Consider the following 9,353-nt stretch of genomic DNA (forward strand, 5'->3'; position numbering starts at 1 on the left):
TGGAGTAGCAGAGGACGTTGAAAGTTTAAGATCGATTATGATTGGAAAGTGGTCACTATTATGTAGATCATCAGAAATAGACCAGGACACCAAAGGAAGAAGTGATGGAGAGCAACATGTTAAATCAATATGTGAAAAAGTATGATAAGTTGAGAAGTGCTTTGGTTTTCCATCATTTAAAACGCAAAGGTTGCTTTGAAAGAAGGCCTTTTCTAAAACAGTACCGCGAGTGTTGTTCACTGTTGAGCCCCAGATGGTATTCCAGCTGTTGAAATCGCCGCATATAATTAATGGGGGGAAAGTACGCAGAATAACCTGTAGAGTTCTTGCAGAGAAAACGATTGCGAAGGTGGAATATAGAGCGAAAGCACTGTAAATTTTATATTTAACATTATTTGTATCACTACGGCTTTTATATTTGAGCTTAAATTTATGCGTTTGTGAGGTATACTTGATTTTATAAAAACACCTACTCCTTGTTTGGAATATGAATTTTGGTCAGCATTCGTGAAGTATCCAGTATATGATTTGGGTGGAATAGGATTAAAAGAGCTTCTACAATGGGTTTCTTGAAGCGATAAAAAGGTTGGATTAAAATCACTTATGAGTGTATGGAGCTCATCAAAATTATTAATAAGTCCCTTAATGTTCCATTGTAGAATTTTAAAAACTTTATTTAATTGTAATGACATGTAAGCAGAGTGGAGGGAGGGTTAAGTTGACATGTCAGTGTCTCCGTCGAGAAGGTCACTATAGGAATTTTTCGTGAATGATTTATTCTTACCAGCAGAATTATCTGTATTTAGGTGATTTGGTACATTTGAACCGCAACGGGTTGGCGCACGTGAATAATTTGAAATTGAAGGTTCATTGAGGGATGAAAGAATGGATTCATTAACACTTGTGATTTGTTGAGTAAAGTTGAGAGCTGGAGATTCTGGAGAATTTGGTATATTAGATTTTAGCATATATGTTGTTGTATGGATTTTTTCAATATTTGCAGTTGCTTTGGTTTTTTCAATATTATCTTTGGCAAGTGATGTAACTGGTTTCGCAATATAATTTTTGGTTAATGGTGGAACAGGTTTTTCATTGGAAGCAGTTGCAGTTAAAGTCTTACTAGGCTCGATTTGCGAGGCAACAGCAGCATAGGTATTACTTTTGCCAATTCCATGAGCTACAGATGGATTTCTTTCCCGGTATGTGCGTCGCGCTTCGCCCATGCTACAGTAATTTTCTGTTTTGATTTTTAATATTTCACGCATCTGTACAAAACGTGGGCATTGTTTGTCTAACGCTGAGTGTTGATCATTGCAATTTATGCAGAAACTACGGGTACAGCTTTCAGTATGTGGAGGATGACCACAGTTAGCACAAGATGCAGCATTAGTGCATCTTTTTGCCGTATGACCCAGGCGTTGGCAATTTTTACACCTCATAGGATTTGGGATGTATAGTTCTACTTTACATTTATACCACGCCACATCAACTGTTCGCGGTAATCGATAGCGATCAAAAGTTAAAATAATCCTTCCTGTAGGAGAGCGTGTTTTTCCGTCACCATTCAGTTTGGTTAATTTATATGCTTCAGTCACTCCTTGAATGCCCATTTCGCGAACAATTTCATCTTCCGGCACATGCTTTAAGCAAGGGGCATAAATTACGCCTCGAACCGAGTTAAGTTTCTCATGTAGTTTAGCTGAAATAGCACATAGATTAGCTAAAGAATTGGCCTTTATTAGTTTTTCGGTTGCGCGCGGGTTCCCAGCGAGGACCAGTAAATTCCCATCGCGTAGAATCGAGATCGAGTCGATGTATGTTGTAATGCTATCTAGAGCTTTTTTTATAGCAAAAGGGCTAATTTGGGAAATTGTTATTCGAGCATCGGTTGAAGAAATAACAATATATTTTTTATCAATAGGGATTATATCGCTGATCGGCAACACCGGAAAATCTGATTTTTTACTTTTTTTTCCTTGGGGGGATGTATCACTTAATAGATAAAATCTATTCGGGTTTTTGTCTGGCGGCCCCGGGGCCATTATGCCTTATTGTTGTCTATTTATTATTATTTTTGAAATAACCACTCACTTGAAAAGGTTTGGGAACTGTGCAAGAAGGTTGGGAACTACTAAAGAAAAGTGTCAAATGTTTTCAATTTTTATTTTTTTTTATTTTGTTTTTTGTTTTCTATTTTTTATTATATATAGACGAAACAAAAGCACATACGCGATATCCGCGTTAACCAGTTTTAGCAATAACACTGAAAAGACAGAAGTTAAATACACAAAAACACCGAAAACACCGAAACAATTGAAAAAACGCAGACGAATAGAAAACACGCACTACACTGAACACAAGTCGACTCGTCTATGAATGTTTAAAATATGTCTCAAAACTCGTACTAGATATTCTGTTGTTTTTTAGTACATAAGTCTTACCTAACTTAATTTGCACGTTAACGCCAGGAAAGATAAATAAATTTATGACACAATAAGATTAAGCTTTAAAGACATCGGTAGGCATGTTCTGAGCTACCTCGCAAGGACACCATAGATCACAAGGCAAGGATGAACAAGTCTGTTCTCTAATAAAACTTATATCGAACCATTTTCTTATGACTATACATTCCTTTGTGGACATACAATTTTGTGGACAGAATCAAAACACATATAATAAGAATACACATTGTTTTCTTTTATGACTAGTGACTGAACACATCAATTCAAAATCAAATCCCATTTTTAAAATTTACTGCGGAGCAGGTAATAACAACGCAACCATTCACAACCATCTGCAATTAGTAACTACGATAGAGGCAATGGCATTAAGCCAATGAAAAGGGATGTATACTCGGCTGAGTCAAGGCGTTGCCTCTTCCATTGTGCTCAGTGCGGTTTCATTATGATAAAAGAGGTTCCCAAGTTTTGTGCTACACCGCTGAAGACACAAGGGGATGTTAAGCTTTAGGTAGACGCACCTTTTATTATAGCGAGCATGTCTGTCCATCTTTCCGTCTTTTTTTCTTGCGATCAACCTGCAGGCTGCAATTTCTGAGATACTTTCTGAGATACTTCTATTGTTACGCTAATGCGTCTTGACTCAAGGATGAACGCCAATGAAAACGATTCAGATCGGACTACTTTTCGACGACTTACCATATATAACATCCCCTTTTGAAAAGTCGCTCTATGAATAACTAAAGGGATCGTGGCTCGTTAAAGGGTTTTTCTTATTTTATAAAAGCAGTAAGCGAACATTTTCGATCAAAACAGAAATACGTACAAAAAAAAATTTTTTGTAGAAGTCAATTAATGGTCGGAAAAAAAATTTAAATTATTTTATGTTTCGATATTTTTCATCACTACCTCGGTACTTTTAATTCAAATTTGATGTTCTAATTAATAATGTATAAATAAATATGTATAATAGCACACTTTACGAGAGCAGAGAAGACCCTTTTCGTGAAATATGAACGATTTTTATTATAAATAGAAAGAAGAAGAATAGAAGTTTTATACTAAAGTCTGCAGAGATCGGATAAAGTACATATTTATTCTTTATATGTCGCAAGGACAACGCTTAATATCTTAGAAGTCCGACTATAAAAAGATAACACGTTATGAGTTTAAAATGTTATCGAAGTGATTTTTGAGAATCGTGTCGATGCTAAAGTATCTTTGCTAAATTATGATTCACCGTCAAGTAGAGAAAAACAATTAAAGTAAGCAATAATATTAAAAATAATTAGGAAGTACGCATATATAAAACAAAATAAGGCTTCTATTATGATCACGAAAACAAAAGAAATAGGTATTTGCTACTAACTATACTAACTATACTACTATACAGAGTTACTGTACAAACATTGAAAGACTGCAATGTACAAACGGAGTTGTAATCATTTTCCGAGACATTGCGCAACTACAGATTTTTAGATTGCCTTGATTGCAGAATCTATCAGAAAAGTCTAGTTTCATTATTACGTTCAGGATTTATCACCGCCAAAGTTGCCCCATTGCATATAAAAATCGTTGCAAGTTGTCCTAATTAGATTACTTACAATATTTTATAAGTTATAGAAGTTATAAGAAAGGAGTTGTAAGCAAGTGATTGATCTTGAGAGAGGTCCACAGCTCGTTCCTGAATTTCAATGTTAATAAACATTATAAGTTGTATAAGGGATAAAATGTTATTGACATTTGAAGAGGTTTTGGCGGTAATAAATCCAGGACAAACCTAGTGGTGAAATTAGGTTTTCCTGACAGGTTTAAGAAATGTAAGTGCAGTGGAGCGTTTACCCGTTCTTCTTAACAAAAATATGAGTTTTCACTCGTTACTCGGAAATTATTAAAGTTAGAAACTTTGCACATTTGTTTACCGAGACATACTCTCTAGATCCAAAAATGGAACTAATCGGCCATGCCCACGCAAAGTTATAAGTGACAAAATTTAATTTTTTTCACTTTTTTGAGGTTTAACGCTTAATTATCATAACGCCAACAAGACAAAACGTTTAAAACTATTTTGTATACCCCTCAACTGAGGATATATTATCTGCCTAAAAATGGGTTAATTCTAATATACATATGATAGTCACCGCGACTAATTTTTTCTTAATAATACCAGCGATATGGGTATCAAATAAAAGAATTTGGAGAATAGAATGTGAAAAGAATGGTGATGGGTATGCGAGATTTGGCCTCCGCCGAATATAACTTTCTTACTGTGTTTCTTTTCTTCTTGTCAAGTTTTTCTCGTAATTTTGTTATCCTTTCAATGGGGTCCAACTATCAATTTCCTTAGTAAAAGAGCGAACCAAGCGTGAGGACAGCTCACCATTTAGTAAAGACAAAAATATGTGCTACGTAAACTGGGCCAGTTTCACGCCACTGAAATTTTGAAATATCAAAGTATAATAATAATGGAGACGACCATCTGCGGTAGAATTAATTTCCAACGTTGGCAGCCCTGCACGAAATAGGACGTTTTTTTTCGGTGCAGAAATTTCGTGGAAAATGTAAGAAATTTTAAAAAAAAAATTTTTTTTAATAAACTCTTATAAACTATTGCACATTACGAAGTGTCTAAACTTTTAATTAAACGATGTAAAAAAAAACTCTAAACTTTATTTATGGAAAAACAATTTCTAACCTTGCCTCCAATCTATAAGTGCGGCAATTAAACATACTCAGCAAGAGTTTCGACATCTCTGCGCTTTTCCGCAGGGTGCGAAGCACCACCTGCTGTCTTTTAGTTTATCCCGGCAAGACTGACTTGGTCATCTCTCAATTACATTGGACATCAAGTGGCGGCGATTTAAGCGGTTATCTTATATCTTTTAAACATACAAAGTTTTTTCTCCGTCTCTGTCGGTTTCATGAGAACATGCTGTTCTTCCATATCCCTTTGATTCCCTTGGTACGTCAGTTGCTCTACTTTTTGCCTATAGTCTAGCACGAAATTTAAAAGTCGCCCGCCCCGCAAGAGGGTGAGGCTTACAAAAATGTTGTCTAACGGTGAGGATTTTGAAAGTTTTGCCAGAGTTCATTCAAAAGAAAAAGCTCCAACCAGTAAAAAAATCCTAAGAAAAAAAACATTGATAAGGATAGCTTATCCGAAGAAGATTTGCCTATGGAGATTAAAACCACTACCTCAATTTCACCGATCCCTCCTACTATAAATGAGTCAATTTGGGTCCCCACAAGGGTAGCGTGGAGCATACTAATCCTAAAAGGAAAAATCCCGGACCTAACAACTCAGAATTTTTATGATAGTGAAGTGAATGGAGAGTGCTGCGTTTTCCTCGAAGTCTGTAATAATGACACAGACAAACATATACGTCTCAGTTCAGACTTGTTTTTCTTTGAATACATTAAAGATCTAAAATTGGGTGGTCTAATTAGCATCAAAACCGTTAGCAATGGTAAAGCCAAACTATGCTTTGATAATGCAGTGGATGCCAATAATTTTATAAAAAATAATGCCTTTCGTTCGAAGGTTTGTAAAGTTTATATTCCTAGAAATTTTGCTGAAAAATTCGGGATAGTAAGAAATATTCCTTCTTCAATTAAGGAGGAAGAGTTTTTTAATTCCGCTATTTCTGAAATTGAAATGGTTTCCGTCACGAGACTTCATAGAAGGGAGCCCTCTAACAAAGAAATATTCATTCCTACAAATAGCGTGAAGATTGGTTTCAAGGGAAAATTGATCTAACAACATAAGAGATCCGACTCTAGAGTCAAACCACATTTTAGTGAAAAAAACTTTGATGCAATGAAAAAATGTTGAAAGGGTTTTGAAAATTCTTTCCACCACTACTTATGAAGAAAAACTAAAGACCATCCAAGCAGAAATTGTAACCCTTGAATTTAAAAGATGGCATCTCCTTCAAACAAATTCCCTTAAAAACAGCTGCTGATATTGTAAAAACTTCTGTTAAAACTATTGTTATAACTTCTTCTTTAAAACCATATTGCTGCTTGCTATATTAAACCTAATACTCGCAGTCAATCTTTCCGGAATGATATGAAACGCCTATGTGATATGCTCGACGGCTATTACAATGTCATTATTGCAAGAGATTTTAACGCAAGACACCCTTGCTTTGATGTCTCTTTGTCAAATAATAAAGGCAAAGCTTTGTGTGAAAGTATGGAATTCCGTAATTTGTACAGTCTTAATGATAATAGTCCGACCTACTTGCATTCTACCATACATATTGTATGTGGCAGTGTTTTAGATCTTACTTTCACTAATTAAGCGAATATTGTCTTTAAATGGGAAGTCAAAAAAGAAGTTTATCTTGGAAATAGCCATCATTTTCCTATATTCTTGAGCGCAAATTTCTTATCTTGCTTTAAGATAAATGATTTCATTTCGGGAAAAAAACTTTTAAATAATCTTATGCACATAAATCTTGAGCCTCATATTGAGTCCATCTAGAGATTATTTCAGCACGAAGTTAATAACGTCAAATCAAATATACAAATTTCAATTTCTGGTCACCAAAACCTTGGTGGAATGGATTGCTCACAACGTGCTCCCGCAAATTACAAGCAGCAAAACAAAAATTTGCTAAATAGCCTAATATTTCTAATTTTGATCAATTTAAGCAATCCCAAATAGAATGGAAAAAAACCGGTTAGAAAAGCCAAGAGAAGCCACCATGCTCTATTAATCGAAGAGCTTTGTTCAAATGGCAACACAAACCTTTTTGGAAATTTTTGAATGGACATCGCATTACAAAAATGAAATATAAACACCCCATTTGGAATGATGAGAATAATAATATATATACCTAGCTGAAAGCCCAAGTTCCCACCACAAATGCTCTCAAAATTCTCTCGCTTAACTCTCTGTACTTTTAAAAATTACAAACTAAATGATTAAAGAAAGACTCACTAAATTTCTGCACAACTCACAACTGCTTCCGTCCAGGTCTTATGCTTACCACATTTCCAACAGTATTTGTCTAAATGAGGTTCTTTTCACCATAGCAAGTGAGAAAGTAAATGGAAATCAGGTAGTTATGCTTAGTTTAGACATCAATAAAGCATATGACTGTGTCGATCTAGCGAAACTAGGTAAAATTCCAACTGATTTTACAAAAACGTCACAATGCAGACTGTGGATTCTAAATTTCTTTTCTTCATGAACTCTTGTGATGGGCTCAAATTCAGGTGAAGTTTGTGAACGTCTATTTCAAGGTAGCTGTCTCAGTCCATTACTTTTTAATCCATATACGGCCGATTTACATCGATTACAGGACAATACAACACATTTATTTCAATATGCTGATGATTTCTTAATAATCGGAAAATCGTTAGTAGAAGCAGTCTTTGATTTTAACATCAAATCTAATCGTTTCTACAAAGATTGTGCGGATTTAAAATTATTTTTCAACCGTGGAAAATCAAAAGTCATCCGCTTTGCTAAGGGTTCTAAAAAATTCTACATCACATTTAACGGCGCAAAAATCACACAATCTTCCTCCATCAAATTTCTGGGTAGAATAATTAACTCATTACCGAGACACTTTAGAAAATTGCTACAGAGGCTCAAATGTTATCAAACTGTTAACCAATCTACAAAATGGAGTCCCACCAAAGAAAGCTTTAAATGTCTATATATCTATTGTTCGTTTGAAAATTCACACTCAATTCTAAGACGCTGTACCGGTCTGCCTCCCTTCACGCCAACATCAGTTTTACGTTCCATTTCCTATGAACTTCCTGTAGCAAAGAGAATATTTCTTTTAACTGCGCAAGAACTTCTCCTGGTAAAAATTTTTTAACCTGCTTTTTTCGATAAAGTCGTCGCCAAATATACAGAGGTCTTAAGTAGTTCCTCAAGCTGTTACAAAAAATTCAGTAATATTTTCGATAAAGTTAACAGAATACCCTCTTGGAAAAGTATTTCTCACGAAAAGTGCGTCTTGGAATTAAACATACTTAATTCGATCACTGAATCATAAAAAAATCGGTCAAAATCTTGCCCTCGCACTATATGTTTGCAAAAATTTAATTACTTTATTGAAAATAATTTCAAAATATACACAACGCATGGATGAATAAGTTCGGATATTTCTAGTTTCTCAGTTATAGAGTATTCAAATTTACTTTTAGGAAAATTCAAAGTTCTGCGAGAATTATCATCCACTTTCATTGAACTTCTGACTATCAGACAGGCAATCCTCTTTGCAATTGAGAACAAGTTAAAAAAATTTGCATGTTTTTCCGGCAGGAAATCTGCTCTGATGTTAATCAAGAATAAAGACCCATACAACAAGTACGACCCAAGCATGGAAGAATACCACCTAATCTGGATCCCAGGACACAGTGGTTTTGGTATCAATGAAAAAGCAGATTTTTATGCACGTCAAGCAAGGTTTGATGGCACCCAGTGAGGCTCTCCTGCTAATCCAAAAATTTATTGTTAAAGAATGGATGGACGAGTATCATGTTTTAGTTAGAGAAAAAAGTGATCGTCTTTTTAACAAAATTTACCCTTTTTTGACACCCAAACTTTTACCTAAAGGAAAATTTTCAACATGGGAATTTAAAATACTTCATAGAGCCTTATGAGTAATCACACTTATAACAAGGTACACTTTAAAATGATCAAAGTCTCTTCCACTGATAATTGCGAAGAATGTAATATTACTGAGTCTGCTGAACACCTAGATTTTGAGTGCAGGAGGTTTGACAGCCTTAAACAGTCTTTCAGTATATTTAGCCTATATGACAATCTATATGAGATTTTTCCTGCTAGAAACTTTATGCGTCTTAAGCAACTGACTGTCAAATCAGCTGATTTTTCTTTCTAATCTTCTACATCCATAATTTTCTGTG

The sequence above is a fragment of the Glossina fuscipes genome, unplaced genomic scaffold (assembly GCF_014805625.2).
Source record: "Glossina fuscipes isolate IAEA_lab_2018 unplaced genomic scaffold, Yale_Gfus_2 128, whole genome shotgun sequence".
NCBI classification, from domain to species: domain Eukaryota; kingdom Metazoa; phylum Arthropoda; class Insecta; order Diptera; family Glossinidae; genus Glossina; species Glossina fuscipes.